Source organism: Martes martes (assembly GCF_963455335.1).
Source record: "Martes martes genome assembly, chromosome: 3".
Classification (NCBI taxonomy): domain Eukaryota; kingdom Metazoa; phylum Chordata; class Mammalia; order Carnivora; family Mustelidae; genus Martes; species Martes martes.
The window spans coordinates 177337535-177345160 of NC_137890.1; positions in this window are offsets into that span (position 1 = coordinate 177337535).

The window sequence follows — 7626 nt, forward strand, 5'->3', positions numbered from 1 at the left end:
TGTGTCAGTTAGGGGCACCTGGGTGGCTCAGTCGGTTGAGTGTCTGCCTTCAGCTCAGGGCTCGGGTCCTGATCCCAGAGTCTTGGGATCAAGCCCTGCATCGAGATCCTTACTCAACAGGGAGCCGCCTTCTACCTCTGCCTGCTGCTCCCCCTGCTTGTGCTCTCTCTATGACAAATAAATAAATAAAATCTTTTTACAGGAATGTGTGTCAGTTAATAGGGACACTATTTTGGATGTTGTAAGGGAGTCTTCTGTGATTGAAAGCTGTTTGGGACTGAACTGTATCCTCCCCCACCCCATTCATATGTTGAAGCGTGACCTCCACTGTATGTAGAGTGTATTTGGAGATAGTGTCCTTATGACTATAGTGTCCTTATGACTGTATTTGGAGATAGTGTCCTTAGAGAGGTAATAAGTTAAAATTAGATCATTAGGGTGAGCCCTAATCCAAAACTGGTGCCCTTTGAAGAAGTTTGGACACAGACATACATCGAGGGAAGATCACGTGAAGACACAGAGAGAAGACAGTCATCCATAAACCAAGGAGAGGGAACTAGAACAGATTTTTCTCACATGCCCCTCAGAGAAAACCAGACCTGTCTCACTGTCTTGGATTTCCAGTCTCTGGAACTGTGAGCAAATTCGTTCCTGTTGTTTAAGTCACCCGTCGGGGGGCTTTGTTAGGGTAGGCCTAGCCGACTAACAGGGGCAGAGAAGGGTCTGAGCGCAGCAGGAGCGTTCAAGTCCTGCAGGATCCAGGGAATGGTGAGTGCCAGGGCCCTAGAGTGGAGTTTGCTTGCTTCGCATTAGAGGAAAGCAAGGGAGCCGGGTATTCTGGAAGGGTCGCTGAGGGGAGAATGGAAGGAGATAAGGGTAGAGGAGGAAGCAGGTACCACTAGGTCCTAAAGCAGCCTGCCGGCCTCACAAGGGACTTCAGAGTGTATTCTGGGAAATGGGAAACCGCTGGAAAACCCCTGGACCTGACATATTTTAACGAAGGGCCTTGGCTCTGTGAGGAGCCCAGTCTAGATGTATCAGAAAGTGTGTAACCCTCTTATCAATCAGTGAAATTATGTAGCAGGGCCTGGTAAAGGTTTGCAGGGAGAGGCAGGGGGAGGGGCTTCAGGGACACTGGCCCCGAGTCCTAAGCCCTCGCTGTTCCTCCACCATCCCACTGGGCCATCCCATCCGCCCTCTGATAAACTGGATGAACCATCATTTTAGACCAGCCTCAGACTTTTTTCCATGAGTCCTTTTCCACAGGGTCATTCACCGAGACCTCTCTTTCGCCCTGTTAAGGTGTTAACCCTTCCTCTCGCTTATCTCTTTTCCCTCTTTCTGGAGCTTACACCCAGGTTCCCAATCCTCGAGCTCCCTCAGCCCCAACTTAAGCCTTCCTAGCTCACCGGTACCAACTGCCATCGGCGAGAATTCCATCTTAACTCTTCTCTCCCCCTCTCTGCCTCCCATCCCCTCAGGCCTGGCTTCCTCTAGGGAATGGAGAAATGAAGTCTTAATCCCAGATCTGCAAGTGAAATTTCAGGGAAGTAGATAATGTCTGTCGGTCAGTCAGGGGACTGAAGTCATGGCCACTCTGCCCAATTTGAAGCCTCATGCCTTCTGTCGAATCAGACGTAATGGCCACAGGGGCAGTAACTAGCTCAGGGTTGGACCGAACTTCGACCTGTGCACCCCTCCAAGGAAGCTTTTGTTAGCTTCCAGACTCTTCTTAGGCTCCTGAAGGGTTTTCTGTCTTGGCAGGAGCCCTCATCAGTAGCTTCCGTCAACGATGTGCATACATTTGCCTCCTGCTGAAGGTCAGTACTGTCTTCCTCCCAAGGCCAACTGCCTCTATCAACCTATACTTAATCTGTTCTAGGCTGCGTTTTGACTATTACTTGCTTCATGAAACTAAGAGATCAGTCTGATTCTCTTTCTCCAGTGCAATAAACACACAGAACTGGAAAAAAAAACAACAACAACAACAACAAATGGATGCCATTAGTAAGGGTCCCGGTTCAGCCCAGACTCTTGGGCTGATCTGTTCACCTGACCATAGATGACAGCTGATGTTATAAAGACAGGCAGCTGGATAGTGCCAAGTGCAAACACCCTAGGCTTAAGAAGGGGAACACCAGGAGGTCACTGGCTGGGGTCCTCACGGTCACAAAGGACCTCAGTGCCTCCAGGTTATACCTATATGTACAGAGAAGCATAGGTGGATTTGAAGAAGGAAGATGATTTCCTCCCAACTTAACTCTGTGTCTCATTACTGGGCCATATCTGTCGTGAATGATGAAACAGTAGTTTTAATAAATGCTCTAATAATTAATCATCTTGGGAATAACATAACTGCATTGAACTGAATGTGTGTGGGGTGGGTACATGTGGGTTGAAATTGTTTACTTCTTAGATACATTTAAAAGACACCACAAAAGAAATTTTGGCATTTCTTTTTCTTCTTCCTTTTGTTTTGTGTCGGTTTGGTTTGCTTTAATATGGAAGTGGCCTGAGCCTCTCTTGACCTCTGAAAGGCCGTATGAAAACCTGAAACCGAGGCAAGGTGACAAAGTCTGGTCATTCACCAGACGGGCCTCCTCATGTTACTTCTTTACTTAGAAAAATATAGTGTTGTTGCAGAAGATCCAGAGTCGCAAATGTTCTGCCCAGGCCAGCCAGTTTCTGAATTCTTAGATTTTTCATTTCACTGAGCTGTCAGGGAATTTTCTAGACTAGAAATATCTAAGCAAGACCAAAACAAAACCTCAAGTGTGAATCCACATCCTCCAGGTGGAGGGAGAATCAGATAAGCCTCTGGAGGTAAAGTGAGAGCAAAGGCAGCTGATTTTCACCGTACGTGGTCATCTCAAAATCAGGTAAGGTGAGTGGAAAGTTACACAGGTTTTGCTGTGTATTACCAGATTCTCATTCTTCTTTGCTGGAGCAAAATGGCAAAGTACCTCGTGTACTCTGTGAAGAATGTTCATAAAATTATAGTTTGATCTTTGTAACTGCCATTGCTATCCCAGACACGAATGTGCCTCTGTGTTCAGGAGAGAAATAACAGCATAAAACCTTTTAGCAACGATTGTATTTCATGATATTGCTGTCATCTTGAGTTTGAGGGATCATGACACTGGCTGTATGTAGTTTTAGGTTCCCCAGTGATGCCAAATATATTTGTGTCAACAAACACTGTTCCAAAATACCGGAGTTCAATTTAGCTAAATACCAGGGGACTGACTCAAATTACGTTGAAGGAAAAAAAATATATCTTTAACTCAGATGGCAAAACATTGAAAACTCAGAAAATCTGTGTTATAGGGACTTGGAAAGTAGTAAAATGAGACATTTCCATAAAGGCTAATAAATTTTGTATTTTCTTTAGTTCTATGATTGCAAGACTTTTCAATTCCACATGTGAAAATGCTGTTTTTACCAACTCATGACAGAGTCTAATTAATTACTCTGTAACACATCGTTGTTGTTAGAAATGCAGAAGTTTGCCTTCTATTGCAGAACTATACAATATGGTGAGATACCAATAATAGTAGTAGTAATAATCACCAACGTAGTAAGTAACCCTAATCGAGTACTTAATATGAGCTAAAGGTTTGCTAGTTAAGCACTCCCATGGGTTATTTTATATAAGCCTCCCAACAATCTCATGGGCTAGGAAAAGTAATTTGTTAATTCTTATTCTAGTGAATGGCTGAGATTTTTATTGAGAACTTATGATGTGCCAGGTGCTGTACAGATATTAACTCATTCATTCCTCATGACTCTCCACAAAGCAGGTGCTCTCATTCTTCCCATTTTAGGGATGAGATGACTAAGGCACAGAGTTGAAGCTTCCTGCCAAAGGCCGCAAAGCTGGAAGTCACATGACGAACCCTTAACTCAGGCTCCAAGTTTTACCTCTTCCTTACTAAACAGCTGCTCAACACGAATTACATTTTCTTTGAGCCTTTTAGGTGCCAGGCTCTGTATCAAATGATCTTCATGTGGTCATTATTGTTCCTGGAGGAGCTCATTGTATTCCCATTTTTCAGATGAGAAAAGTCAGGCACGGGCCATTTGCTTCAGGGTTCAAAGCCTGGTCTGGCCTGACTCCCAAGCTCCTTCTCTTTCCACTGTATTGCACAGAAAAAGTTGGTATGGTTTCTAAAGGTGAATGGTGACTCCAAGGGAAAAGTAAGCACCTAGTGGGAACCCAATTAATCAGGTCCTGAAGTAGAAGAAACACTGCATAAACATAGCATGCTGTCCGTTAGACACACAGGAGCGGAGAACTGGATGACGACACCCTCTCCTCGTGTCACCCTGCCCCTTCCAGGGTGAGCATGCGGGGCTGCCGTCTCCAGAAACCAACAGCCTGGTGGCAAGTCCGACTTGTTACGGGCTTGCCCAGGTTGGACGACAGAGGGTCAGAATCCATCCTCACGGGTCACAACTCCATATGTTTTTAAGTCATTGGTGTAGGCCAGTAGTTGGAAAGGGCCAAGTGACAGGCCAGCCGTAGGAAGCGGCAGAGAAACCGTTTCCGCAGAGTGAAAACCGGCCTGGAGCTGTCCTGTTACTCATTCTGAGTTTCCTCTTCCTGACCATCGAACATTGTTTGGCGGCTTACTTAAGTGCTAAGCTGCAGTCACTTCTATTTTCTTAAATTACTTCTTGATATACATTCTTAGCCTCAGCTTTTGAAAACAACCTTTCAAAAATTTGGCAATGGTGCCAGCCCAGATGTGTGCACTGCGCCAACGATCTCTCTCCTGAAAAAGAGATGTTGCATCTTCCCGAACCGTATATACACCGCTATCCCTTTTCTTTTCTCTTCAGCAATGAGTCTTTTCACACGATCATCCATGTCGTTTCTTCTTTCTTTTTTTTTTTTTCTTAAAGATTTTATTTATTTATTTGACACAGAGAGAGGGAACACAAGCAGGGGAAGGGAGGAGAGAGAAACAGGCTCCCCAGTGAGTAGGGAGCCCGATGTGGGGCTTGATCTCAGCACCCTGGGACCATGACCTGAGCCAAAGGCAGATGCTTAACTGACTGAGCCACCCAGGCGCCCCTCATTTCTTCTTTCTGAAGTTATCTCAGTTTATTGTAGTTTACATATATGTATAGACATTTACATAATCACAAATTGACTTACAGTTCTTGAGGCCTCAGCTGGGGCTCACTGTGAATGGTGGCCCCTGGGATTATTCCATATGCAAGTGCGTAACCATACCCACCACCCCATCACCCCCATAGCTCTGTACTGGAAGAACCAAGCACTGCAGCAAAGAACACAACAACAGAAATTTCCTTTCCTTGTTTCTCCTCTGCTTTATCCACAACCCTTTCCCTTATTTCTAGATTTTAGCATTGTGAATTTAAATTCTTTCTCTGCTATTGCAGAACCTGGACAGACAAACAAAACAGTATATCTACTCATGTGCCCAAGACAGAATCAGTTGTTGGCTTATCTGAAATGGGTTCCATTTATTAGTATTATTTAATTAAGGCTTTCTGGGAGATTATTGCTCTGGAGTAAATTTGGTTCATTTGCCAAGGGTTAGTGTTGTTTCTCCTATTGGAGATAGGTCATAAAGTGCTGGAGTTTGCAAACTTGGTCCTGAGAGGTGTTATGTTTTGGTTGAATAGACATTTTGTAAAGATAACATAGTTTTTGAAAGCAGCTACAAAAGTTGTCATCAAATCCTAGTATTATAATAGGAAGAAAGTCTGGGAAGGGGGTCATGTGACACACATTGCTGATTTAATGCAGGCCTATTCTATTTATTTATTTATTTGACAGAGATCACAAGTAGGCAGAGAGGCAGGCAGAGAGAGAGAGAGGGAAGCAGGGTCCCTGCTGAGCAGAGAGCCCGATGTGGGACTTGATCCCAGGAGCCTGGGATCATGACCTGAACTGAAGGCAGAGGCTTTAACCCACTGAGCCATCCCGGCGCCCCAATGCAGGCCTATTCTAAGGCTCAAATAGATTAAAGCAACACTCACCTTTCCATCTAATCAGGAAATTTGTTTTGTAAAATTTTTAAGTGTCCCACAAAAATTCTTCTAGAGTTTTCTCTTTGCTATCTTGGATCCTAAAAGCTGAACATAGAAGGTAGCTGAATTTGCTCATGCTTCCTTTTTCCTACTCTTGCCTTTTTGGACACACACACACACATACACACAGAAACACACAAGCATTCATAAATGCATGTCAGATTTTCTACAGGGCATATGATGATTCTGACAATCAAAAGAAAAAGAAACACACAACAATAGGTGTATACAGAAAGGTTATATGGCACATAGCAGGTACTTAATGAATTTTATTGAAGTGAAATAAAACACATTTGAAAACGTAAATTGTAAAACATCAAGGCTTGTACCTCCCCCTTTTGAAAAAATTATCTCTATACCCAACATGGGACTTGAACTTACAACCCTGAGATCAAGTGTTGTGTGCTCTTCCAACTGAGCCAGCCAGGTGCTCCAAATTGTCCCTTGGTTTAAGAACATAGATATAGCCTCAGGACATAGTCAGTCCTATAAGCCAAATCTCTGCACTGATATTTATCGCAGAGTTAGAACAATGAAAACACGGAGGCAATGTAAATAAATAATTATAAGAGAATTATGAAACAAATGGCATATCCATGAGGAAATTTTTAAAAAATATCTTATTTATTTGACAGAGAAAGAGACAGCAAGCAGGGAGAGGGGCAGAGAGAGAATCTCAAGCAGTCTCCACGCTGAGTACAGAGCCTGACACAGGACTCGATCTCACAACCCTGAGATCATGACCCGAGCAGAAACCAAGAGATGGATGCTTAACTGACTGAGCCACCCAGGCACCTCTATCCATAAGAAAATGTTATGCAACCATGTAAACTACACTAATAACATGTTTTAGAACATGGAAAAATGCCTATGACATAATGTAGAATTTACAAAATAAAAGGAATAACAATTTTATTTCAGTATAAGTTGAGCTCCATAAGGGTACACTGAATGGGAGCAAAACTGGAAAGGAATATGCTAAAATGTGAACAGTGTTTCAGGGTAGTGAGACTCTTTATTTCTGCTTTTTCATATTTCACAATGTTTCTCAAATAATGAAGATGTATTATTTTGATAATTACAAAAAAATTAAAAACTAGAAGACATTCCTATGGACAAAATTTATTCATACAGCAGCTCAAAAATCAGTGAAAACTCTCTACATTTATGATATAAGCTAAGCCCACTGGGGAGTTTTAACTATAATCTTCTGAGAATCACATAATCGAGTTTCCATAATCCCTGTAGGTAATCTATTCCCAAGTAGAGTGATCAAAAAATTTTGAGCTTACCTTCAAATATTTTGGTTTCAGTTTCATTATGAATTGGTGACTTATGGGAATATGTGTGCTGTCGTATTCTAACATCTTTCTTTTGCGAACAACCAACCATGCCAACTCTTCCTCTGTTTTCTTATTTTACAATCTCTGGATTGTTTTATTGTATCATTCTATTATCTCAAGTTCTTGGGGTGCTCATTCTCCCACTTACTATCTCCTGAGTCCCTCCTGTTGGATCCTTTCCTCATGCGGTCTGTAATTTTTCATTGTGAGCATATTTTTA